The sequence below is a fragment of the Pogoniulus pusillus genome, chromosome 1, assembly GCF_015220805.1.
Source record: "Pogoniulus pusillus isolate bPogPus1 chromosome 1, bPogPus1.pri, whole genome shotgun sequence".
Classification (NCBI taxonomy): domain Eukaryota; kingdom Metazoa; phylum Chordata; class Aves; order Piciformes; family Lybiidae; genus Pogoniulus; species Pogoniulus pusillus.
Window position 1 is genome coordinate 50,952,633 of NC_087264.1, and position 27,716 is coordinate 50,980,348.

The 27,716-nt window shown below is 48.9% G+C and overlaps 1 long non-coding RNA gene across 1 annotated transcript; it reads right to left on the bottom strand.

The window, feature by feature from the left end:
* Positions 1–1,095: 1,095 nt before the first annotated feature.
* On the bottom strand, positions 1,096–22,225 carry LOC135180942 (uncharacterized). The gene is made up of 2 exons (XR_010304611.1): positions 22,107–22,225; positions 1,096–1,382 (listed from the first exon to the last, which is right to left on the bottom strand). It is a non-coding gene; the product is annotated as an uncharacterized LOC135180942 (long non-coding RNA).
* Positions 22,226–27,716: the final 5,491 nt, after the last annotated feature.

The window sequence follows — 27,716 nt, forward strand, 5'->3', positions numbered from 1 at the left end:
AGATGTTCAACAGCAGTGGTGCCAGCACTGGCCCCTGAGGGATGCCACTCAACACTGGTCTCCAGGTGAACACTGTGCCCTTGATTACCACTCTGCATGTGACAATCCTGCCAATTCCTTATCCAGCAGTGTTCCACCCATCAAGTCTCTGTTGTGCCAGTTGGGTGACGAGGATGTCATGAGGGACAGAGTCAAACACCTTACTCAGGTCCAGGTAGATGGACATTTTCAAAGCCCATCACAGTATCACCAAGGTTGGAAGAGACCTCACAGATCATCAAGTCCAACCCTTTAGCACAGAGCTCAAGGCCAGACCATGGCACCAAGTGCCACGTCCAGTCCTGCCTTGAACAGCTCCAGGGACGGCGACTCCACCACCTCCCCGGGCAGCCCATTCCAGTGTCCAATGACTCTCTCAGGGAAGAACTTTCTCCTCACCTCCAGCCTAAATCTCCCCTGGCACAGCCTGAGGCTGTGTCCTCTTGTTCTGGTGCTGGCCACCTGAGAGAAGAGAGCAACCTCCTCCTGGCCACAACCTCCCCTCAGGTAGTTGCAGACAGCAATAAGGTCTGCCCTGAGCCTCCTCTTCTCCAGGCTAACCAATCCCAGCTCCCTCAGCCTCTCCTCGTAGGGCTGTGCTCAAGGCCTCTCCCCAGCCTCGTCGCCCTTCTCTGGACATGCTCAAGCATCTCAATGTCCCTCCTAAACTGGGGGGCCCAGAACTGAACACAGCACTCAAGGTGTGGTCTAAGCAGTGCAGAGTACAGGGGCAGAATGACCTCCCTGCTCCTGCTGGCCACACCATTCCTGAGGCAGGCCAGGATGCCACTGGCTCTCTTGGCCACCTGGGCACACTGCTGGCTCATGTTCAGGTGGGTATCAATCAGCACCCCCAGATCCCTCTCTGTCTGGCTGCTCTCAGCCACTCTGACCCCAGCCTGTATCTCTGCATGGGGTTGCTGTGGCCAAAGTGCAGCACCCTGCACTTGGAGCTATTGAAGCCATCCCCTTGGACTCTGCCCATCTGTCCAGTTCCCCCTGCTCCTTGCATGGCATCTGATTTATGCAGTGCAAAAATGAAAACTGATCCTAAGCACACAGCCAGAAAGAGAGAATGATATAAAGCACAGCCTAATTTTCCATTTCAGTTTGCTCTGGGAGGAGAGAAAAACCCTTATAAATCCCCTTTTATGGATGGGTTTATGCTTTTTCATCAGCTTTGGATTGATTTTTTTTCCCCTCCCCTCTTCTTTCACAGTTGAAGTGGTAGTTACTGGAGATGAAGCCCACCTACTTGAGACGTTTATTTTAAGCAGAGATGAATCACATTTGTTATGCCTCTCTGGCTGTTGACTATGGATGAAGCATAAGGGAGTAGATACCTGAAAAGAAGACATCTAAGCTAAATAAGTTAGGCCAGAGGAATCCTGGGCTAGCCAGCTAAATGCAAGTTAACACTCAGTGCCCAAAAAAACAACAGAAGAAGCCATGCTGGAAAACCTGAGCACAAAAGACCTGTTTCAAAACACACACATCAGCAGGCATTAGACACCTGAATGCCCTTGGAAATTCCATTTTGAAATGCAATGGCATCAAGAGTGCACCTAAAGCTAAGGCTTCAGACATTTTAAGTACATTAAAATCATAGGATCATTAAAGTTCTAAGACCATCAATTCAAACCACCAACCCAGCATCAGCATGCCAAACAACCCCCTTCCTGATGAGCCATGGATGTATGTGGCATTGCTAAGCCATGAGATCAAACACATATGTACCTTTGAAGCATATTGCAGTCATAGAATCATTAAAGTAGGAAAAGAACTCCAAGATCATCAATGAAAGCAAATATAAATGCACACTTTAAGTGCATTAGAAGCATAAAGGTTGAGAAAAACCTCTGAGATCATCAATTCACACCACCAACCCAGCATCAGCATGCCAACCAACCCCCTTCCTGATGAGCCATGGATGCATGTGGCATTGTTAAGCCATGAAATCAAATACATATGTGCATTGCAGAGGGACCTGGCCAGGCTGGATGGGTGGGCAGAGGCCAATGGGACAAGATTGAACAAGGCCAAGGGCAGGGTTCTGCACTTTGGCCACAACAACCCCAAGCAGCACTGCAGGCTGGGGACTGAGTGGCTGGAGAGCAGCCAGGAGGAAAGGGACCTGGGGGTACTGATAGATAGTAGCTGGAGATGAGGCAGCAGTGTGCCCAGGTGGCCAAGAAAGCCAATGGCATCCTGGCCTGCATCAGGAGCAGTGTGGCCAGCAGGACAAGGGAGGTTATTCTGCCCCTGTGCTCAGCACTGCTCAGGCCACACCTTGAGTGCTGTGTCCAGTTCTGGGCCCCTCAATTCAAGAGAGATGTTGAGGTGCTGGAAGGTGTCCAGAGAAGGGCAACAAAGCTGGTGAGGGGCCTGGAACACAAATCCTATGAGGAGAGGTTGAGGGAGCTGGGCCTGTTTAGCCTGGAGAAGAGGAGGCTCAGGGGTGAGCTTATTACTGTCTACAACTACCTGAAGGGAGGCTGTAGCCAGGTGGGGGGTGGCCTCTTCTCCCAGGCAACCAGCAATAGAACAAGGGGACACAGTCTCAAGTTGTGCCAGGGTAGGTCTAGGCTGGATGTTAGGAGGAAGTTCTTCACAGAGAGAGTGATTGGCATTGGAATGGGCTGCCCAGGGAGGTGGTGGAGGCACCGTCCCTGGGGGGCTTCATGAGAAGCCTGGCTGAGGCACTCAGTGCCATGGTCTGGTTGACTGGCTAGGGCTGGGTGCTAGGTTGGACTGGATGATCTTGGAGGTCTCTTCCAACCTGGTTGATTCTATGATTTGAAACACATTACAATGACAGAATCATTAAAGTTGGAAAAGACCATCCATTTAAACCATCAACCCAAGGTCACCACGCCAAACAAACCCCTTCCTGATGAGCCATGGATGTATGTGGCATTTGTTAAGCCATGAAATCAAATACACATGTACATTTGAAGCACATTACAGTCACAGAATCATTAAAGTTGGAAAAGACCTCTAAGACCATCAGTTTAAACCATCAACCCAAGATCTCCATGCCAAATAAATCCCTTCCAGATAAGCCATGGATGTATTTGGTATTACTAGGCCAGAAAACCACATATAAATGTACATTTGAAGCAATTAGAAGCATAAAGGTTGGGAAAGACCTCCAATTTCATCAATTCAGTCCCTTAACCCTACACACCACACCCATTAAACTCCCTTCTGAAGTGCCATGGATGGATTCGGTTTTGCTAAGCCATGAAACCAAATACACATGCATGTTTGAAGCACATTGCAGTCACAGAAACATTCAAGTGGGAAAAGTGGTGTTCAATAGCTCCAAGTGCAGGGTGCTGCACTTTGGCCACAGCAACCCCATGCAGAGATACAGGCTGGGGTCAGAGTGGCTGAGAGCAGCCAGACAGAGAGGGATCTGGGGGTGCTGATTGATACCCACCTGAACATGAGCCAGCAGTGTGCCCAGGTGGCCAAGAGAGCCAGTGGCATCCTGGCCTGCCTCAGGAATGGTGTGGCCAGCAGGAGCAGGGAGGTCATTCTGCCCCTGTACTCTGCACTGGTTAGACCACACCTTGAGTGCTGTGTTCAGTTCTGGGCCCCCCAGTTTAGGAGGGACATTGAGATGCTTGAGCGTGTCCAGAGAAGGGCAACGAGGCTGGGGAGAGGCCTTGAGCACAGCCCTACGAGGAGAGGCTGAGGGAGCTGGGATTGGTTAGCCTGGAGAAGAGGAGGCTCAGGGCAGACCTTATTGCTGTCTGCAACTACCTGAGGGGTGGTTGTGGCCAGGAGGAGGTTGCTCTCTTCTCTCAGGTGGCCAGCACCAGAACGAGAGGACACAGCCTCAGGCTGTGCCAGGGGAGATTTAGGCTGGAGGTGAGGAGAAAGTTCTTCCCTGAGAGAGTCATTGGACATGGAATGGGCTGCCCGGGGAGGTGGTGGAGTCGCCGTCCCTGGAGCTGTTCAAGGCAGGACTGGACGTGGCACTTGGTGCCATGGTCTGGCCTTGAGCTCTGTGCTAAAGGGTTGGACTTGATGATCTGTGAGGTCTCTTCCAATCCTAATAATACTGTGATACATCTAAGATCATCAATTCAAACCATCCACCCAGCATCACCACACCGAGTAAACCTCTTCCTGAGGAGCCATAGATGTATTTGGCATTGCTAAACCATGAAACTAAATACAAATGTGCACTTGAAGTGCACTACAAGCACAAAGGTTGGAAAAGAACTCTAGGACCCTTAAAAAAGTGTATCCAGCAGGGCAAAGAAGGGGATTCTGCCCCTCTAACTCTGCTTTTGTGAGCCCCTGCCTGGAGCACTGTGTCCAGTTCTGGAGCCCCTGGGACAGGAAAGGTCTGGAGGTACTGGAAGGTGCCCAGAGAAGGGCCATGAGTATGATCAGAGGCCTGGAGCTGCTCTGCTATGGGGACAGGCTGAGAACGTTGAAGTCAGTCTGGAGAGGAGAAGACTCCCAAGAGACTTTTTTGTGTCTGAAGTGGGCTACAGAAAAGCTGAGAAGGGACTCTTTAGGGTGTCAGGTAGTGATAGAACTGGGAGAAATGGATCCAAGCTAGAGGGAAGATTGAGATTAGACTTTAGGAAGAAGTTCTCCAGCATGATTCAAGAAAGATGTTGAGGTGCTGGAACATGTCCAGAGAAGGGCAACAAAGCTGGTGAGGGGCCTGGAGCACAAATCCTATGAGGAGAGGCTGAGGGAGCTGGGCCTGTTTAGCCTGGAGAAGAGGAGGCTCAGGGGTGATCTTATTACTGTCTACAACTACCTGAAGGGGCATTGTAGCCAGGTGGGGGGTGGCCTCTTCTCCCAGGCAACCAGCAACAGAACAAGGGGACACAGTCTCAAGTTGTGCCAGGGCAGGTCTAGGCTGGATGTTAGGAGGAAGTTGTTGGCAGAGAGAGTGATTGGCATTGGAATGGGCTGCCCAGGGAGGTGGTGGAGGCACCGTCCCTGGAGGTGTTGAAGCAAAGCCTGGATGAGGCACTTAGTGCCATGGTCTGGTTGATTGGTTAGGGCTGGGTGCTAGGTTGGACTGGATGATCTTGGAGGTCTCTTCCAACCTGGTTGATTCTATGATGGTGTGAGAGACTGGAAGGGGTTGCCCAGGGAGGTGGTGGAAGCCTCATCCCTGGATGTTTTGAAGGCCAGGCTGGATGTGTCTCTGGGCAAGCTGATCTAGTGTGAGGTGTCCCTGCCATGTGGAGCTGGATGATCCTCGAGTTCCCTCCCAACCATGACAATTCTGTGATCATTAATTCAAACCACCAACCCTACATCACCATGCCCACTAAACCACGTCCTACAGTGCCATGACTGTATTTGGTATCAGTCAGCCATGAACCCAAATGTAGTGTATATTTTTAGTGCACTAGAACCACAGAATTATTAAGGTTGGGGAAAAAATATCTAGGATCACTGAGTCCAACCAGCAACCCAATGCCACCATGCCCACTACATCCCATCCTGAAGTATCACTAAATACTGAACTGGGATCTAACTCTGCATTGCCAGCAGCTCTGTATAGGTATTTCACAATGCTATGATGGACATAGCAGCAACCTGTCTTGCAGAGCTGTGAGTGATCTGACAACTAGAACAGCAAAACAGGCACACAGAAAGCACACAAGTAACAGAAGTTGCCTGAAAAAGGAAAACATAGTGACAAGGGACCACAGTTTAGTGGGACATCTGCCTGAAGGAACAAGGATGACATGGGATCCTCTCACTAATTGTCAATCTCTGAAAGGGGGCCATGGTGTGTCTCCTTGGTGACAGGACAAGGGGCACTGGGCACAAGCTAGAAGACAGGAATCTCCACTTAACCATAAAGAAAAACTTATGTACTTAGAGGGGGCCAAAGCACTGCACTGGACCACGCTAAATGCCAGGTCACAAGAAACTCTGTGGCAAGGTACAGCTTTGGAGAAGTGTGGTTGGAAAGCTGCAACTCAAAGAGGGACCTGAGGGAGCTGGTTGGCAGTCCATGAAATATGAGCCAGCAGTGCCCAGGTGGCCAAGAAAGCCAATGGCATCCTGGCTTGGGTGAGAAACAGGGTGGGCAGCAGGGACAGGAGGGGATCATTCTGTGCTCAGCACTGGGGACGCCATACTTCAAGTGCTGTGTTCAGCTCCTCACTGTAGGAAGGACATGGAGGGGCTGGAGCCTGTCCAGAGCAGGGCAGTGAGGCTGCAGAAGGGCCTGGAGCAGCTGGGCTGTGAGGAGGGGCTGAGGGAGCTGGGGGTGTGCAGGCTGGAGAAGAGGAGGCTGAGGGAGACCTCCTTGCTCTCTACAGCTCCCTGCAGGGAGGTTGGAATGAGGAGGGGGCAGCCTCTGCTCCTTGGTGCCAAGGGACAGGAGCAGAGGAGATGGTTCCAAGCTGCCCCAGGGGAGGTTCAGGCTGGATGCTAGGAAATATTTCTTGCCAGAGAGGGTTCTCAGCCCCTGGAATGTTCTGCCCAGGGCAGTGCTGCAGTCCCCATGCCTGGAGATGTACAAGGAGTCTGTGGAGCTGGTGCTTAGGGACATGGTTTGGTGTCGGCCTTTCAGTGCTGGGTGGAAGGTGGGACTGAATGAGCTTGGAGGTCTCCTCCAACTGAATGTTTCCTGTGATTCTGTGATTTCTCAACCTACCTGACTGCATATTGCACAAACTCACCCAGAAGCATCTAAGCTCAGAGTGGCTCTCAGGAAGCATGTGGTAAACGTGTTTAAAGGGGATGGTTACTGCGTTCCACAGCAGGCAGTGAGACACAGAAAGGCAGACACATGTTTTGCAGGAAGACAAAGAGGCACAAACCTGAGTGCATTCAGCCTTCCAACAACTCTTCTAATGCAACTGATGACTTAGTTAAGAAGCTGAACATGCAACCTCCCACTACGCTCAATGACTCGGACCTCTGCTGTTGAGCTGTGCCCTACAACACCAATCAGTTCAAAATAAATAAATAAAGGAGGCTTTATTAAAGACATTTCTCAAGCAGCTGCAGTTGGGGAGGGGAGAGTGTTTTACATCCCCTGAGTTTACAAAATAGCCACGTCCCAATTTGTTGCCCTTCCTGCCTTAGGATCACTCCTGGTTGCTACTGGAGCGAGGCAAGCACAGTATCACACAGTATCACAGTATCACAGTATCATCAGGGTTGGAAGAGACCTCACAGATCATCAAGTCCAACCCTTTAGCACAGAGCTCAAGGCCAGACCATGGCACCAAGTGCCACGTCCAGTCCTGCCTTGAACAGCTCCAGGGACGGCGACTCCACCACCTCCCCGGGCAGCCCATTCCAGTGTCCAATGACTCTCTCAGGGAAGAACTTTCTCCTCACCTCCAGCCTAAATCTCCCCTGGTGCAGCCTGAGGCTGTGTCCTCTTCTTCTGGTGCTGGCCACCTGAGAGAAGAGAGCAACCTCCTCCTGGCCACAACCACCCCTCAGGTAGTTGCAGACAGCAATAAGGTCTCCCCTGAGCCTCCTCTTCTCCAGGCTAACCAATCCCAGCTCCCTCAGCCTCTCCTCGTAGGGCTGTGCTCAAGGCCTCTCCCCAGCCTCGTTGCCCTTCTCTGGACACGCTCAAGCATCTCAATGTCCCTCCTAAACTGGGGGGCCCAGAACTGGACACAGCACTCAAGGTGTGGTCTAACCAGTGCAGAGTACAGGGGCAGAATGACCTCCCTGCCCCTGCTGGCCACACCATTCCTGAGGTAGGCCAGGATGCCACTGGCTCTCTTGGCCACCTGGGCACACTGCTGGCTCATGTTCAGGTGGGTATCAATCAGCACCCCCAGATCCCTCTCTGTCTGGCTGCTCTCAGCCACTCTGACCCCAGCCTGTATCTCTGCATGGGGTTGCTGTGGCCAAAGTGCAGCACCCTGCACTTGGAGCTATTGAAGCCATCCCCTTGGACTCTGCCCATCTGTGCAGGCAGTCAAGGTCCTGCTGCAGAGCCCTTCTGCCCTCCAACCCAGCCACATCTGCCCCCAGCTTGGTGTCATCTGCACACTTGCTGATGACTGACTCCATGCCCTCATCCAGATCATCTATGAAGATGTTAAAGAGGATGGGGCCCAGCACTGATCCCTGAGGGACACCACTAGTGACAGCTGCCAGCTGGATGTGGCACCATTCACCACCACTCTCTGGGCTCAGCCCTCCAGCCAGTTCCTAACCCAGCACAGAGTGTTGCCATCCAAGCCATGGGCTGACAGCTTAGCCAGCAGTTTGCTGTGGGGGACAGCAATCTTCTTTACCAGCTACCGTTGTCACTACCAGGAGTAGAAGCTCTTCATTTCCTCAAAGGCAGCCTCTCCTAAAGACACCTGACAGCAACAATATCATGGCCCAGACAATCTGTGACTGAAGAGTTAACGCTTCACTGTTTTTTCTTTCTTTCCTATTATCACAAAATGTTAGAGGCTGGAAAGGACCTCCACAGAAGTCCTTTCCAGTCCCACCTCCTTGCCAAAAGTAGGATCACCCAGGGTGAGGGAAATGTATTGACATTTTGGTTCCTTATCCCTCTCAGCAAACCAGTGAAGAACACAGACACCACCATTATTTTCTTTTCACAACTAATGATCTAATTTCTCCCATTAAAATATTGCAGTTGGCCTGGAGCCAGCACAGAGCTTTATTATTTTGCTTTCTCTTAGAAGTAAAACAGTGAAATCTGGCCCCTCAATAAACTCCATGTAGACAAGGTAACAGTGCAGGATGTGGTTGTGTGGCCATGGAGGTGTTGGGTGGAAGGTTGGGCTTGGTCTAAGAGATCTTTTCTAACCTTAGTCACAGAACTTTAGAGGTTGGCAGGGACCTCCAGAGATCATCCAGCCCAACCTCCCTGCCAAAAGCAGCATCACTCAGGGCAGTCCACACAGGAATGCATCCAGGTGGGGTTGGAAAGGCTCCACACATGGAAACTCCTCAACCTCTCTGGGCCGCCTGCTCCAGGTCTCTGTCAGCCTCACTCTAAAGAAGTTTCTCCTCATGCTGAGCTGAAGCCTTCTCTGTTCCAGTTTGTATCCATTGCTCCTTGGCTTATGGCTGTGCAGCACCCAAAAGAGCTTGGCCCCCTCCACTTGACCCCCAGCCCTCAGCTCTTGCTAGACATTGCTCAGATCCCCTCTCAGCCTTCTCTTCTCCAGACTGAGCAGCCCCAGGGCTCTCGGTCTCCCACCACAATGGAAATGCTCAAACCCCCACTCATCCTCGTGGCTCTGCACTGGACTTCCTCCAGCAGGTTCCTGCCTCTCTTGAACTGTTGAGCCCAGAACTGGACACAGTATTGCAGGTATGGTCTCAGCAGAGCAGAGGTGGAGAAGAACCTCCCTAGCCCTGCTGGCCACACTTTTCCTGATGCCCCCCAGGCTGCCATTGGCTCTCTTGGCCACAAGGACAGACTGCTGCCCCATGCAAATTTAGATTTTAGACCTTAGGAAGAAGTTCTTCAGCATGAGGGTGGTGAGAGACTGGCAGAGGTTGCCCAGGGAGGTGGTGGAAGCCTCATCCCTGAATGTTTTTAAGGCCAGGCTGGATGTGGCTCTGGGCAAACTGATCTAGTGTGAGGTGTCCCTGCCCATGGTAAGGGGCTTCGAACTGGGTGATCTTTGAGGTCCCTTCCACTCCTGACAACTCTGTGATTCAGTAATATCCACTCCTGCCACTGACTGAGCCTCAGTACTAAAGATTTTCATCAGACCTACAGCAGTAAGCATTCTGTAAGGAAAAAGATGACTGAGGAAGAGACAGGGAAACAATTCTGCTACTAGTTTTGATCCTCAAGTTCTAAATCTGTCTTTTTATCTTTATTTGGAGGCTGGAGCTATATACAAGGTACCAAGATGCCTTCAGCTGAAGAGAAATACATAGAGGACGCTGGAGCTATGCAAGGTGCCAAGATGCTTACAGGTCAAGAGAAACACCCAGAGTAGGCTGGAGCTGTTGAAACACCAAGAAACTTGCAGGTAAAGAGAAATACACAGAGCAGACTGGAGCTATGCAAGGTACCAACATGCTTGCAGGTGAAGAGAAATACACAGAGCAGGCTGGAGCTATATACAAGGTACCAAGATGCTTGCAGGTGAAGAGAAACACCCAGAGTAGGCTGGAGTTGTTGAAACACCAAGAAGCTTGCAGGTGAAGACAAATACACAGAGAAGAGTAGAGCTATGCAAGGTATCAAGATGCTTGCAGGTGAAGAGAAGCTCATGGAGGAGACTGGAGCTATGCAAGGTGCCAAGATGCTTGCAGGTGGAGAGAAGCTCATGGAGGAGAGTGGAGCTATGCAAGGTGCCAAGATGCTTGCAGGTGGAGAGAAGCTCATGGAGGAGACTGGAGCTATGCAAGGTGGCAAGATGCTTGCAGGTGGACAGAAGCTCATAGAGGAGACTGGAGCTATGCAAGGTGGCAAGATGCTTGCAGGTGGAGAGAAGCTCATAGAGGAGAGTGGAGCTATGCAAGGTGGCAAGATGCTTGCAGGTGGACAGAAGCTCATAGAGGAGACTGGAGCTATGCAAGGTGGCAAGATGCTTACAGGTCAAGAGAAACACCAAGAGTAGGCTGAAGCTGTTGTAACACCAAGAAACTTCCAGGTGAAGAGAAATACACAGAGCAGGCTGGAGCTATATACAAGGTAACAAGATGCCTTCAGGTGAAGAGAAATACACAGAGCAGAATGGAGCTATATACAAGGTACCAAGATGCTTGCAGGTGAAGAGAAATACAGAGAGCAGGTTGCAGCTATGCAAGGTACCAAGATGCATGCAGGTGAAGAGAAATACATAGAGGAGACTGGAGCTATGCAAGGTACCAAGATGCTTGCAGGTGAAGAGAAATACACAGAGCAGGCTGGAGCTATGCAAGGTACCAAGATGCTTGCAGGTGAAGAGAAATACACAGAGCAGGCTGGAGCTATATACAAGGTACCAAGATGCTTGCAGGTGAAGAGAAACACCCAGAGCAGGCTGGAGCTATATACAAGGTACCAAGATGCTTGCAGGTGAAGAGAAATACACAGAGCAGAATGGAGCTATGCAAGGTACCAAGATGCTTGCAGGTGAAGAGAAATACAGAGAGCAGGTTGCAGCTATGCAAGGTACCAAGATGCATGCAGGTGAAGAGAAATACATAGAGGAGACTGGAGCTATGCAAGGTACCAAGATGCTTGCAGGTGAAGAGAAATACACAGAGCAGGCTGGAGCTATGCAAGGTACCAAGATGCTTGCAGGTGAAGAGAAATACACAGAGCAGGCTGGAGCTATATACAAGGTACCAAGATGCTTGCAGGTGAAGAGAAACACCCAGAGCAGGCTGGAGCTATATACAAGGTACCAAGATGCTTGCAGGTGAAGAGAAACACCCAGAGTAGGCTGAGGCTGTCGAAACACCAAGAAGCTTGCAGGTGAAGAGAAATACACAGAGCAGAATGGAGCTATGCAAGGTACCAAGATGCTTGCAGGTGAAGAGAAATACACAGAGCAGAATGGAGCCATGCAAGGTATCATGATGCTTGCAGGTGAAGAGAAGCTCATAGAGGAGACTGGAGCTATGCAAGATTCCAAGATGCTTGCAGGTGAAGAGAAGCTCATAGAGGAGACTGGAGCTATGCAAGGAACCAAGATGCTTACAGGTCAAGAGAAACACCAAGAGTAGGCTGAAGCTGTTGTAACACCAAGAAACTTCCAGGTGAAGAGAAATACACAGAGCAGGCTGGAGCTATATACAAGGTACCAAGATGCTTGCAGGTCAAGAGAAACACCAAGAGTAGGCTGGAGCTGTCGAAACACCAAGAAGCTTGCAGGTGAAGAGAAATACACAGAGCAGAATGGAGCTATGCAAGGTACCAAGATGCTTGCAGGTGAAGGGAAATACAGAGAGCATGTTGCAGCTATGCAAGGTACAAAGATGCATGCAGGTGAAGAGAAATACATAGAGGAGACTCGAGCTATGCAAGGTACCAAGATGCTTGCAGGTGGAGAGAAGCTCATAAGGTCACTGCTTTTAAAGAAGAAAAAAGAAAAAAAGAAAAAGAAAGAGAGATAGACAACCCCCAAAAGGCTTTTCTTCTAGCTGGAGCCTGCTGCTTTGGCAGGGATACAACATGTGCTCTTATGCTATAGAGAGGAAATCTGCCTGTTTGTCTCAGTTTTTATATTTATCCAGTCACTACTCGGCCCTAAAGCTGTTCCTGTGGATCTCCAACTAAAATAAATATCACCCGCTGCTGAATTATTATCAAAATCAGTCTGTTTATTTACAAATATGACAACGAGATGGGAACTTGCTGAGATGCTCTAAAGGCTTTTCAGCCTTTCCAGAGGGATAAATTACAGCCAGCACATTTCCTGAGCATCATCTTCTATACGCGGCTATTAACCACTCGCCAATAGGAGCTGTCCGGTCCGAGCAGCTCAGGCATTATGATGGATAGAAAAGACATCATCAAATATTGAGAAAAGAGCCTCTATGAAAGATAAAAACTGCTCACTCTCTCTCTCTCCCATTTCACTTTTTTCATGGCTTCATTTGGCAGCAGCTTCTAGCTCAGCTGCCAGAGTGCAGTGAGATTTAAGCAGGGGGTGAAAAAGAGGATCAAAAAATGGAGGGCGAGATTTAAAATTGAAGTGTAGAATGGTTTAGGTTGGAAGAGACCTCGAAGCTCAGCCAGTTCCAACCCCCACCACAATGGCAGGGACACCTCCCACTAGAACAGGTCACTTAAGGCCTCATCCAACCCAGCCTTGAACATCTCCAGGGAGGGAGCAGCCACAACCTCTCTGGGCAACCTGTGTCAGTGTCTCACCACCCTCACTGCAAACAACTTCTTCCTAACATCCATTTTCAATTGTCCCTCTTCCAGTAGGGAGTGTTGATAATGCACTGTGATGACAATGAGCTGCAGGATATATCTGCTTGCTGGCAGCATTTTTATGTACATATATACACACACACTCACATATATATATAGGTATGTACATATATATCATACTTAAAAGAACCTACTGCACCAGGGTGGCATTAAGAAGAGTGTGTTCAGCAGACCAAGGGAGGTTTTCCTCCCACCCTACTCTGTCCTAGTGCAACCAAATCTGCAATACTGTGTCTTGGTGTGGGTTCACCATTACAAGAGGGACAGGGATCTACTTGTAAGTGTTCAATGGAGGCTGTGAGGATGAAGGAGGAGCTGGAACATCTGTCTGATGAAGAAAGGCTAACAGATCTGGGACTGTTTAGTCTGGAGATGGCTGAGAGAAGATCCTATTCATGTCTACACATATGTGCAGGGTGGGTCTTCAGAAGCAGGGGCCAGGCTCTTTCCAGTAGTGTCCTGTGATAGGACAAGGGGCAATGGATGGAAGCTGCAGCACAGGAGGTTCCAGCTCAACACAAGGGGGAACTTGTTTACTCTAAGGGTCCCAGAGCCCTGGCACAGGCTGCTCAGAGAGGTTGTAGTCTCCTTCTCTGGAGCCTTTCAAGGCCTGTCTGGATGTGTTCCTGTGTGACCTGAGCTAGATTTTGTGGTCCTGCTCTGGCAGGGAGGCTGGACTCGATGATCACTTTGGGTCCTTGCAAATCCCTGACATCCTGTGAACTGTAACGGTGACTGACTGGTTCAGTCTGCCCTGAGAGGTTGTGAAGCCTCCTCTGGAGACTTTCAAGCTCCATCTGGATGCATTCCTGTGTGACCTGCCCTAGGTGCTCCTGCTCTGGCTGGAAGGTTGGACTCAAGGATCTCTGGAGGTCCTTCCCAACTCCTACTATCCTATGATTCTATAAAATATGATCTCTATAATTACAGACTCACAGAATGTCAGCAGTCAAAGCTCATCTGGTCCAACCCCCTTGCCAGAGCAGGAGCACCTAGAGCAGATCACATAGGAACACATCCAAGTGGGCTTTGAATATCTCCAGAGAAGGAGACTCCACAACCCCCACGGGCAGCCTGCTCCAGGGTTCTGACATCTTCACAGGGAAAATTCCTCCTCGTGTTTCTATGGAACTTCCTATACTTCAGCTTCCACCACTGCCCCTTGTGCTGTCATTGGGCATCACCCAGCAGAGCCTGGCTCCAGCATTCACCCTGCACCTCTTTATCAACATTGATGAGGTCACACCTCAGCCTCCTCCTCTCCCAGGAGCACAGCCCCAGCTCCCTCAGGCTCCTTGTAACAGAGATGCCCCATTGCAAGGTACCAAGAAGCTTGCAGGTGAAGAGAAACACACAGAGCAGGCTGGAGCTCTGAGGGCACTAAGGAGCTTGCAGAAATGCAAGCTTTTTGAAGCCACTCACTGCTATTGCCTCAACAGCTTTATAAACCAAACAAGTGTGCCCCAAAAGAAAATCCCACATGGAAGCAGACTGACTCATTGAGAAGCAGCAGTGCAGCAGGGAAGCAGCCTGCAGCCAACAAAAGGGCTGCACAGAGAGAGGCTTATCCCAGCAAATAACAATTCACACCTGCTAATTGCTCTGATTTGGCTTCAATACAATGCCAGCCGTGGCATTTAGCCATTGTTTAGGAGCAATACCAATGTAATCTCTTCTATTACTCTTCGAAGTGAAATGAAAGCTTAACATGAATCATTTCCTTGCAAATCATCAATTAAGTCATCACAGCATTTACCAGAGGAGCCATAAAGTTCCAGCCTGTCCTAAAGCTATGTAAATAATGAGCATTTCAGCTTTGCCTGCAATTATAATGAGGTTGTTCAAGTTGGGATTACACAGTATTTAAGGGGAAACTTCTATTTAAACCATCATTTGTTATTTAAAACCTAAAATAACTTGTTTGTACCAAGGAGAAAGAGGGAAAAACCACCACCTGAGGGAAGGGTCTTTCTAATTAGAAAGCAAGTGAATCCAGTGCAAAGGTTTTAAACCAATATTTGAGCAATTTCAGGAGCAGAAAGCTGGAGCTGCTCTGCTACCAGAACAGGCTGAGAAAGTTTAGAGGTAGAAATAGGCTGCCTAGGGAGAGTGTAGATGCCTCCCTACCCAGAATTGTCCAAGACCACTTTGGATGGGGCCTTGAGCAATCTGGGATAGTGGAAGTTGTCCCTGCCCACGGCAGGGAGGTTGGAACTAGATGATCTTTAAGGATGCTTCCAACCCTCTCCATTCTGTGGTGAGACCCAATCTGGAGTACTGACTCCAGTTGTGGAGCCCCTAGGAAAAGGGGGTTCTGGATGTGCTGGAAGGTGTCCAGAGAAGGGCCACGAGGATGATCAGAGGGCTGGAGGGACTGAGAGTGTTTGGGTTGTTCAGTCTGGAGAGGAGAAGGCTTCAAGGTGACCTTCTTGCAGCTTTCTAGTATCTGAAGGGGGCTGCAAGAAAGCTGGGAAAGCACTTTTTAGGGTGTCAAGTAGTGATAGGACTGGGGAGGATGAATCCATGCTAGAGGAAAGCAGATTGAGATTAGACTTTAGGAAGAAGCACAGGAGGTTCCAGCTCAACACAAGGGAGAACTTCTTTACTGTAAGGGTGCCAGAGCAGTGGCACAGGCTGCCCAGAGAGGTTGTGGAGTCTCCTTCTCTGGAGCCTTTCAAGGCTTGTCCAGATGCATTCCCCTGTGATCTGTGCTACATTGTGTGGTCCTGCTCTGGCAGGAGGGTTGGACTCCATCTCCCTGGGTACCTTCCAACCCCTAACCTCCTGTGAGCCTGTGACTTCAGACTGCTACAATTTTAGTGTTATGATTATTAATGCTTGGATGAGCACAAACCAAAGGCAGGAAATATTTTGCTTGTACTTTCTCTGTCAGAATTACTTCACTAAAAAACGATTTTCCTTACCTGTACCCATCTGTGCATCTCAACCATTTCCCTCAGCAGTGTTTCATGAGCTGCATCTAATCTTTCATGCTAGCAACTTCAAAGGGAAGTTTCAATACTGCAGGACTACAAAATATTGCCCCACTGCAGTTGGTGCAACTCAAAGACTTCAGTGTGACTCTACACCCAGGCACATTAAAAGCAGCAGACTATTATAATCTAGACAGAGCCCTTAGGACAAAATAGAAGTCACAAGGGAGAAATCACTCTCATAAGCTTTTGATGCAACTTGGTATTTACACTGATGTTGAATGTAGCCAAAACTCTTTTGGTGTATTAATGGTTAAAACAGTGAAATAATTCTGGGGTTTAATAGCTAAAAGACAGTTTAAAATGCCCTCAAACCAGTAACTCCAATATATTCATAAGGGATCTGGATGTTGGGACCAAGAGCAGCCTAAGGAAGTTTGTGGATGACATAGAACTGCTTGAGAGAGTCCAGCACAGAGCCACAAAGATGAAGGGAATGGCACATGTCGGTTACAAAGACAGCCTGAGGGAGCTGGGGCTGTGCTGCTGGGAGAGGAGGAGCCTGAGGGGTGATGAAGATGTGTAGGGTGAGTGGGCAGAGGCTGGAGCCAGGCTCTGCTGGCTGATGCCCAAAGACTGCACAAGGGGCAGTGGTGGAAGCTGAAACCTGAGAAGGACTTTTTTCACTGTATGACAGAATCCTGGAGGAGGCTGCCCAGGGAGGTTATGGAGTCTCTTTCTCTGGAGATATCCTCACCTGGATATGTTCCTGTGTCACCTGCTCTAGATGCTCCTACTCTGGCAGGGGGGTTGGACTGGATGAGGTTTGAGGTCCCTTCCAGGAATTTCAACAGGGACAATTGTAGGGTGTCTGGCACCTGGGAACAGCTTAGCCAGGAGTGGGGCTCAGACCAGGAACCACCTGTCTGGAGAGCAGCTCTGTAGACAAAGGACCTCAGGATTCTTGGTGAGCAACAATTACCTAAAGGGACACTGTGGAGAGGCTGCTGCTGGGCTCTTCACACAGGTAACTGGAGACAGAACAAGGGGGAATGGCCTCGAGCTGAGGCTGGGGAGGTTTACATTGGACAGGAGGAAAAAAGTTTTTCACTGAGAGAGTGGTGAGGGACTGGAATGAGCTGCCCAGGGAGGTGGTGGAGTCACCCCCTCGGATGTGTTTAAGAGTGGTTTGGATGTGGTGCTCAGGGTTATGGTTTAAGGTGAACCTTATAGAGTAGGTTGGACTTGGTGATGCTGAGAGGCTTTGCCAGCCTGGATGTTTCTGTGATGCTGTGAAGAAGCTCAGTGTGAGTGAACACTGAGCTGCAGAGGCAAAGAAGGACAGCAGGATTCTGGCTGCATCATCAAGAGCATCACTAGCAGAGGTAAAAGAAGTTATTATCCCACTCAGCACTGGTCAGACCACACCTGGAGCACTACCAGCAGGTTCGGTTCCTACTGTTAGATAGTGATAGTAGGCAGTGATAGGACTGGAGGGAATGGAGCAAAACTAGAAGTGGGTGGATTCAGACTGGATATTAGGAAGTTCTTCAGCACGAGAGTGGTGAGAGGCAGGCAGAGGTTGCCCAGGGAGGTGATGGAAGCTTCAGCCCTGAATGTTTTTAAGGCCAGGCTGGATGTGTCTCTGGGCAAACTAATCTAGTGTGAGGTATCCCTGCCCATGGCAGTGGGGTTGGAACTGGATGATGCTTGAGGTCCCTTCCAACCCTGATCATTCTGTGATCCTATGTTTGTGTCTGTCTAGGTGGTCAGCCCTGAAAAAAACTGCTGTCTGCAAAGTTCAGAGAAGAACATAAGCTAGAGCACAGGAGATTCAGATTAGACAATAAGAAGAAGTTCTTCAGCATGAGGGTGGTGAGAGACAGGCACAGGTTGCCCAGGGAGGTGGTGAAAGCCTCATCCCTGAAGGATTTTAAGGCAGACTGGACGTGCAGAGCACGTGGAAAGTGTCCCTGCTCAAGGCAGAGAGGCTGGAAGTGGATGATCTGGGGGTTGAACTCGATCTGCTTGGGTCCCTTTCAACTCTAACATCTTGTGATCTTTGAGGTCACTTCCAAGCCTGACAATTTTGTGATTCTGTGACCTTGTCAAGATCTTTTTTCAAGTGCTACAAAATTTGAGCTACTCTGCAGTCCCTTAACATAAGGGAGTTTAACTTGGTGCCTTTCAGGAAACCTTTGGTTTCCTTCCACTCCTCACAGCTGATGAAACAGTAAGGTTCAGTTTTCATCAGAAGCTTCCAGAATTAGTTTTCAGGCAAAGTTGGAACAAATGAACACTTCAGCTTGCTCCACTCTACCCCATCAAGATGACCTCTGCTTTTCCTAACAGCAAGGCAAAGGGATTTTGTTGAGTGTGGTTCCATAACACCACAAATCCAAAGCCAGGGGTCCTAACTCCCAAATAAGAAGGCTGTGGTCACCAGTGTAAGTTCTCCTTGCTAATTGTCATTTGTTAAGGAAAGAAAATAAACCCAAATAAAATGAAACCCAGCAGATTTTAGTTGTGTTCCATATTCTCTTATGTAAACACAGCCTTAGTTTGAAAGCAGAATGTCAGCAGGAAATCTTTATTATGTGCCTTGGCTAATTAAACATAAATGAAGTCACATCTCTCCATCTGATGCAGATCCTGCTGGGCAATCCAGCATGGAGAAAACTAATATTAATAACTGTGGAACCATAGCCTGAAAGGATCTACATAAAAAGAAAGGAACTTGCTGAACACAGAAGATGTTTTTGCCTCCAGAAGCTTCAGTCTAATTTTGAAGAAAATAATACTGGGGGGGAAACTTACAATGCAATAGAGTAATAAGGGGAAATGCAAGAGGGGGAAAACTGGTCTGAGAGTTGGGGTTGTTCAGTCTGGAGAGGAAAATGCTCCCAGGAGATGTTCTTGTGGCCTTCCAGTCTCTGAAAGGGGCTACAAGAAAGCTGGGGAGGGACTTTTTAGGGTGTCAGGTAGTGAGAGGACTGGAGGGAAATAGATCCAAGCTAGGGGAGAGAGCAGATTGAGATAAGATCTTAGGAAGAAGTTCTTCAGCATAAGGGTGGTGAGAGACTGGCACAGATTGCCCAGGGAGATGATGGAAGCCTCAGCCCTGGAGATTTTTAAGGCCAGGCTGGATGTGGCTCTGGGCAAACTGATCTAGTGTGAGGTGTCCTTGCACATGGCAGGGGATTTGAACTAGATTAACCCTGAGGTCCCTTCCCAGCCTCACAATTGTGTGCTTCATCTCCCCACATCATACTTCCTAAGCACTATAACATCTTAGGAAGCAGAGTAAATTGCTCCCTTGTGAAATTGATCTGTAGTGTAAATATTTGCTGTAAGACACAAGTTGAAATCAGAATCATCTCAGTTGCACAAACTGGATGATCCTTGGAACTGGATGATCCTTGGGGTACCTTCCAGGCAGACAATTCTGTGATTTTTTCCAGAGCCACTGCATGAGATCAAGAGTGGAATAATGGAATTCACAGAATCATAGCATCATTAAGGTTGGAAAAGACCTCTAAGATCATCAAGTCCAACTTTCTACCCACCATGATCATAAGAACACATTCCAAAGTGCCACATCTGCACATCTTTTGAACCCCTCCAGGGGCAGTGACTCCACCTTCCTGGGTAGCCTGCTCTAATGTCTCACATCTCAATCTAAGTCATTCTGAGTTCAAGTTTGATCCATATCCATAGTATTCCTCTGGTGTTCCTTTTGGTTTGCCTTCCCCCCCCCCATCATCCCTTGCTCTTCTGTTTCCATCTCTTTCTCTAAGTGGCCTAGAACAAAGTCTCACTAGCTTTCAGTGTTTCATTCCTGCTGTTTTAAGTTCTGCTGGTGAAGAAGCCTTGGATAGCTGAGTTCTGGAGCGATGCAGGCTGCTCCATGCCACTGACATGTCAGCAACCAGGATGCCCTTGCAGCTTTTTCACAGGTAGCTCTGGTATCTTCAAGTAAAAGACAGGGACTCTGCTCAGAAAGTTTGCTGAGGATTTCAAACTGGGAGGTTTGGCTCAGGCATCTGCAGGCTGTGAGGCCACTCAGAGAGACTTGGACAGACTGAGGGCACGGCAGGGAGGAACATAACAAGGTTCAGCAAGGATAAGTTCCTCCCCCTGCAGCTGGGAAGGAACAATAAACTGCACCAGTACAGGCTAGGAGGTGGTCTGCTGGAAAGCAGCCCTGTGGAAAAGGACCTGGGAGTGCTGGTGGGCACCAAGTTCTGCAATGTGCCCTGGTGGCCAAGAAGGCCAATGGGGTCCTAGGAGACATTTAGGACAGTGTGGCCAGCAGACAGAGGGAGATTCTCCTCCCACTCTACTGTGTCCTGGTGAGGCCACACCTTGAGCATTTCACCCAGTTCTGGGTCACTTCTGGGCTCCCCACTTCAAGAGGGACAGGGATCTGCTGGAGAGAGTCCAAGGCAGAGTTGCAAGGATGCTGAAGGGCCTGGAGCACTGCCTGGTGAGGAGAGGCTGAGAGCCCTGAGGATGTTCAGTCTGCAGAGGAGAAGGCTGAGAGGGAGCTGAGCAATGTCTGTCAAGAGCTGAGGGCTGGGGGTCAGGAAGGAAGGCACAGGGACAGCCTCTGCTCACTTGTGCCCTGCCATAGGCCAAGGGGCAAGGGATGGAAACTGCAGCACAGGAAGCTGCAGCTCAAGAGGAGGAAGAACTTCTTTGCTGTAAGGGTGAGAGAGCAGTGGCACAGGCTGCCCAGAGAGGTTGCGCAGTCTCCTTCTCTGGAGCCTTTGCAGCCCTGTCTGGATGTGTTCCTGTGCCACCTGCACTGGATTCTCTGGTCTTCTCTGGCAGGGAGGTTGGACCTGAAGCTCTGCAGAGGTCCTTTCCAACCCCTAACATCCTGTGACCCTGTGATGTTTGTGCTTGGTGTTGCACTTGTATGAGAACACAGCTACCCAAGCCTTCTGAACACTGGAATCTTTGTGCCCAAGAGCACTGCATCAAAAAGCACAAAATCTGCTTACACATCACCAAAGAAACCGACGAGGCTCTTGGGTTTCCTGAGGTTAAACCAGTTTAAATTAGGTTTGAGTGTTTTGCAGATTGTCACTTGTTCCTCTCAATAGGGTGTAGATGGAGCTGGATGGCCATCTGTCCCTTGCTTCTGCTGCCAGCAATCAGCCACTTGGCAGGTGGAAAGCAAAGAACATCTCCATTATATTTAAAGCCACAGTGGACAGTTTGCTGTCAGATTCCTGCCAGTAGTTCTTCTATATTTAGGAAGCATCTGAGCAGAAGGAAGATGGAAAGCCTCAAAATAGGTGGAGTGCTTCAGGCTTCACTATGAGCCTGAAGAGTAAGTTGAAATAAACATTAAAGCCTTTCAAGGATTTCAAAAGGCTTGGGAGATATTATTTGCAGTGTATTTTTGTCCTTACATTTGCCAAGTCCTACCAGTTGCATAATTAGATTATTATTAAGTGAGTGGGTTCTCCTACCTCATCCTCTAAATAGATGGAGCTGAAATGGAGCAGCACACATCTTTAGATGTCTTCCTCTTCTAGCTGAGCAAATCTCCTTTCCAAAATGAAGAGAGACTAAGTCTGAACTAGATCAAACATGACCTAAACTGCACAGAAGCTATTCTGAGCTGAGCTTCCAAATCACAGCAGAAATACAGAGCAAACCTTTTTCACCACAAAAATCAAACCAAAACCCCAAGCCAAAGCACCTCTGTAGTCAATCCCAAGCCAAACCAAAGCAACACAGCACCAAAAAGCAAAATAACACCAAAGCAAAAAGACACAACCCCCCTCCCAAACACCACCAAATCCAAACAACCTCAAAATACTGAAGAGCCACTTCTGTTTTTTGCTTTGGGGCTTCCCCCTCCCGCCTCAGATGAACGTTTTAAATCATGAGAACAGTTAAACACTGGAAAAACCTCCCAGGGGAAGCAGTGGATTCCCCTAGATTGGACTGTTTCAAGACTCACCTTGATAGGCTGCTAGGCCACCTCCTATCAACCAGACTATTGCCTAGAAAGGCTGGATCAGCTGATCCTTCCAGCCTGTGATGCTGCTGAATATTGCTTAAACTTCAGATAACCATTTGACCACCAGGATATAATGACTGCCTGTATGTACTGTCAAGATGAAGGAGAAATGCATTCTTTGTTGCCCCTCTGAGGTTCAAAACCACAACCAAAAACATCAAATAAAGATTTAAGCTTTGTGGTAGCTGGAAACAAAGAAAACACAGCAGAGACTCACCATCCAGTGAACACCCACCACCACCAGAAGCCATAAGGGACCACTATGGTGGATTCCAGTCAGCTTGAATGACCTCCTCTTTGCTCGTGGAAGTGGCTGCTTCATCAAACTGGTCTGCTGAAGCCTGCAGGAAAGAATCACAGAACTAATGAGGTTGGAAAAGAGCCCTGAGTTCATCCAGTCTAACCTATCACCCAACACCTTCTAATTAACTAAACCCTGGCACTAACTGTCTCTTCCAACCTCACCTACAGTGATGCAACTCCACCACCTCCATGGGCAGCCCATTCCAATGCCAATCACTCTTGCTGCAAAGAACTTCTGCCTAACATCCAGCCTGAACCTGCCCTGATGCAGCTTGAGGCTGTGTCCTCTTGTTCTGAGCCTAGCAGAAAAGACCAACCCCACCTGGCTACAGCCTCCCTTTAGGTAGTTGCAGACAGCAATGAGGTTTGCTTTGAGCCTCTTCTTCTCCAAGCTGCACACCCCCAGCTGCCTCAGCCTCTCCTCACAGGGCTGTGCTCCAAACCCCTCCTCAGCCTTGCTGTCCTTCTCTGGACACCTTCCAGCACCTCAACATCTTTCTTAAGCTGAGGGGCCTAGAACTGGACACAGTAAAACCACAAACAAAGACAAAATAAAACCTTTCTTTCCTCTCTCATTCCAAAGGGACTGGGCTAATGACTCCTACTTTTTTTTTAAAGCTCCAGCAAGCTCTTTTAGAGGCTTTCCCAAGCAGGGGGATTGTATAACCCAAGTTGTCAAAGACATGGAGCCCTGCTTAGTCACTAAAACCATTAGCTCAAAGTAAACAAAATTCCTGTTGATGAATTAAGAAGCTGAACTCAGGTACTCCTCTGGTTTTCATCTGTGAGCACAGGCATGGACCAACCATCAGTGGTTAAGATCAATGCCTTAGCATTTATTGTCTTATTAAAATGGAATAATGAAAACAAAAAACCCTTAAATGAAAGGGGGAAAAGACCCCCAACAAAACCAAAAGCAAACACAAGCCTAAAAACTAAATCATTTGATTTTTGAAAGATTTAAACTGTCCACAGACACTTGTGGTTGAGTCACTGGAGATGTTCAAAGGTTCATTCAGATGTGGTGATCACTGATATGGTTTAAGGTGAATCTTGTAAAACAAGGTTCCAGGGTGGACTTGGTGATCCTGAAGGGCTTTGCCAACCTGGATGTTTCTGTGATGAACAGCAACAAAATGAAGGTGCAGAGAATCTAGGTTGAAGGTTTCAGGTAGCACTGATGAGCAGTGACACTCATGACTGTCTTGCTGGCTGAATATAATCCAATGAGAAGATGCAGAAATTATATTGACCAAATCTGGAATCTTCAGCCAATCTAAACTCACAGGAGATAGAATCAGAGAATAGAACAGAATCATAGAATAGAATCATAGAATCAACCAGGTTGGAAGAGAGTTCCAAGATCATCCAGTCCAACCTAGCACCCAGCCCTAGCCAGTCAACCAGACCATGGCACTAAGTGCCTCAGCCAGGCTTTGCTTCAACACCTCCAGGGATGGTGCCTCCAGCACCTCCCTGGGCAGCCCATTCCAATGCCAATCACTCTCTCTGCCAACAACTTCCTCCTAACATCCAGCCTAGACTTCCCCAGCCACAACTTGAGACTGTGTCCCCTTGTTCTGTTGCTGGTTGCCTGGGAGAAGAGCCCAACCCCCACCTGGCTACAGCCTCCCCTCAGGTAGTTGTAGACAGCAATGAGCTCTGCCCTGAGCCTCCTCTTCTGCAGGCTGCACACCCCCAGCTCCCTCAGCCTCTCCTCATAGGGTTTGTGTTCCAGGCCCCTCACCAGCTTTGTTGCCCTTCTCTGGACACCTTCCAGCACCTCAACATCTCTCTTGAATTGAGGAGCCCAGAACTGGACACAGCACTCAAGGTGTGGCCTGAGCAGTGCTGAGCACAGGGGCAGAATAACCTCCCTTGTCCTGCTGGCCACACTGCTCCTGATGCAGGCCAGGATGCCATTGGCTCTCTTGGCCACCTGGGCACACTGCTGCCTCATCTTCAGCTACTATCTATCAGTACCCCCAGGTCCCTTTCTGCCTGGCTGCTTTCCAGCCACTCAGTCCCCAGCCTGTAGCATTGCTTGGGTTGGGGAATTGTGTCCAACTCACACAGGAGAAGGAGGACGTGGAGTTGCTGGAGCGGGTCCAAGGGAGGGCACAAAGAAAAGGCAACTGTCTTAGATATGAAATAGGGAGGTTTAGGGTGGATATTGGAAAGAAATATGGACTGGAACAGGCTGTCCAGCAAGGTGATGGAGTCATCATGCATGGAGATGCTCCAGAAACATGAGAACAGAGCACTTTGGGACATGGTTTAAAGGTCAGAGTAAGCTGAGGCTAATGGTTGGACTCAATGACCTTAGAGGGCTTTTCCAATTGAAGCTATAACTAATTTATAACTCCTAGAGATTCTCATCATTACTTAAGCCTCCCTAAGGTCCAAGCAGCTTTGGTCTGTCTGTTTGTGGTAGTTTGAGGGGGCCCAGGTCCCTCTTAAACAAAACCATAAGGTCTTAGGAACTGGGTATGCTCATGGCCCAAACTGGAACAGTGCAGCAAGCATCAAGCTTAAACAAAGACCCTGAAAAGTAGAGACAAGAGACAAACAGCCTCAGCAGCTGGCATTAAATGTTTCAATTCTATTGTTCCATATGCTGATGAATCAAATAATATTTTACAGACTTCATTTATTACTTTTGGACAGGGCAAAAAAACAAAACAAAACCAAAGCACAACAAATCACAGAAACATAGAATCAGCCAGGTTGGAAGAGACCTCCAAGATCATTCAGTCCAACCTAGCACCCAGCCCTAGCCAGTCAACCAGACCATGGCACTAAGTGCCTCAGCCAGGCTTTGCTTCAACACCCCCAGGGACGGTGCCTCCACCACCTCCCTGGGCAGCCCATTCCAATGCCAATCACTCTCTCTGTGAAGACTTTCTTCCTAATATCCAGCCTAGACCTACCCTGGCACAGCTTGAGACTGTGTCCCCTTGTTCTATTGCTGGTTGCCTGGGAGAAGAGGCCACCCCCCACCTGGCTACAATGCCCCTTCAGGTAGTTGTAGACAGTAATAAGATCACCCCTGAGCCTCTTCTTCTCCAGGCTGCACACCCCCAGCTCCCTCAGCCTCTCCTCAAATCACACTGATGTTGAATAAAGATTTCCTTAGAACCAATCAGCAGAAGAAAATGCAACACTGAGAGCTTGGAAATGACAGGAGAAGAGAACATTTCATGCTATGACAACAACAGCAATTATAGCAACTTCCACTGGGTTTTTTTCCCCAACATAAAAGGGAAAGAAAAAGACCTTCCTTGGTCCAGGAAAAAGACCTGAGTGCAGTCCACATCTGTGGCACATCAATTGGATTTTATTACTCTAAAAACTGGCAAAGACACTGGGAAAAAGAAAACAGAGAGAGAGACATCAGATTTCCATTCTGTCCTTGTGGCACTGTCAGTAAAGCTGATTATTGCTCTCCAGGATTTTCCTGCTAAGCTATACAAGTCACAGGAGGCTGCCTATGAACTGTGGTGTGTCACAGCTTCTTGGCCTCGTGTCACCCTTTTTGGCCCAGAGGTTGAGCAATCTTTGCAGTGAGAATGGATTGAGGAGGATGGGGAGGGGTGAGTATTGGGTTGATTTAATGGGTGAGCAGCCACAGCATTTACTGCATGAATAAACAACATGGGGCAAACTCATGCTCTGGGTAATTCCATTAGAATGGATAAGCTTACACCAGGGATCAAAGCAGTTGGCTGGTGGATAAGTGTACACAAGGACAACAAATTGCCGTGGTACTTTCCTTCCCTGAAGATATAAAATGTGAAGTGGAAAGAAATTTCAAGGCCAGCAAAAGAGATGTTTGAGCTACAGAGAATTAAGCAGGCATTCAGCACTTGGGAAAGTCTGGCACTGCCTTTGGGACTGTTCAGGGCAAATGCAGGCAATCAGTTTTGCACAGCAACAGTTCCACTCTCCAAACCACAGAAAGCAAGTAAAAGGGCTGGGGCTGAGAGGTGGAGAGATAGGTGCTGCCCCTCTACTCTGTCCTAATGAGGCTGCATCTGGAGTGCTGCAGCCAGTTCTGGGGACCTCAGCTCAAGAGAGGCATAGGAACTGCTTGAGAGAGTCCTGCTCAGAGCCACAAAGATACTGTAGGGAATGGAACATCTCTGTTAGGAGGAGAGCCTGAGGGAGCTGTGGCTGTGCTGCTGGGAGAGGAGGAGCCTGAGAGGTGACCTCAGTCATGGTGATAAGGATGTGCAGGGTGAGTGGGCAGAGGCTGGAGCCAGGCTCTGCTGGGTGATGCCCAATGACAGCACAAGGGGCAGTGGTGGAAGCTGAGGCAGAGGAAGTTCCAAACAGGAGGAGGAATTTTTTCCCTCTGAGGGTGACAGAACCCTGGAGCAGGCTGCCCGTGGGGGTTGTGGAGTCTCCCTCTGTGGAGATATTCAAAGCCCACCTGGATGTGTTCCTGTGTGACCTGCTCTAGATGCTCCTGCCGTGGCAGAAGGGTTGGACTGGCTGAGCTTTAGGTGCTCCTTCCAGCCCCTGATGTAGTGTGATATCCCAGACCCTAGATATTTCTGTTTTCCTGGAGGCAAAGTCTCCTTCAGGGGTTGGACTGGATGAGTTTTGGAGGTCCCTTCAAACCCCTGACATTCTGTGAGAAGCAGTAAAATCACCACCATCACAGAAGTCTTTTTTTGGCATGCTCCTCATTTGGTTTACTTATTATCTACCAATACTGGATGTGTTCCTGTGTGGCCTGCCCTAGGCAGTCCTGCTGTGGCAGCAGGCTTGGACTAGATGATCTTCAGAGGTTATTTCCAACCCACAGTGTTCTGTGATTCTGTGACTCACATAACCTATTCCAAACAGAAGACAGATGAAAACATGCAGCTTGCCCTGAAGCTTAGGTTTCATGAACTCAGTTTGTCTTGCTGCCAAGCACTATGGCAGAGGTGTTTGGTTTGTCCAGGCATACTTGGGCACTGTGACTCCTGTGTTCACATGTGGGGTCCAGGGTGTATTAGAGAATCACAGAACAGGCTGGGTTCAAAGGAAACTCCAAAGCTCATCCAATCCAAACCCCTCTGCAGTCAGCAGGGAGGTTCTCAACCGGAATATCTCCAGGGATGGGGACCCAACCACCTCCCTGGGCAACCTGTTGCAGTGTTCCAGCACCTTCATGGTGCAGAACTTGTTCCACACATCCAATCTCAATCTGCTCTTCTCTAACCATCTGTTACAATGACAAGGAGGACAAAGGTTGCCAGCTGTTTTGTCTCCACATGTCCTACATACTTCTTAGTTTGCTAGCTAGGTGCAGGTTTATAATATGCCCTCCTGGGCCATTTTGGAGCTGATGCTGTCTGTCCTGAATCAGCTTCATCACACATCAGCAGTCCATACTGTTCCTAGCCTCAACATTTGGATCTCCTGTAAACTTTCAGCACAAATGCTGTAGTCTTGGCAGTGCTTAGAGACCATGCACTACCTGGCAGCTACAGTCTGACCTGCAGCTGCAAGTGCAACCTCCTGCATCTGGGTC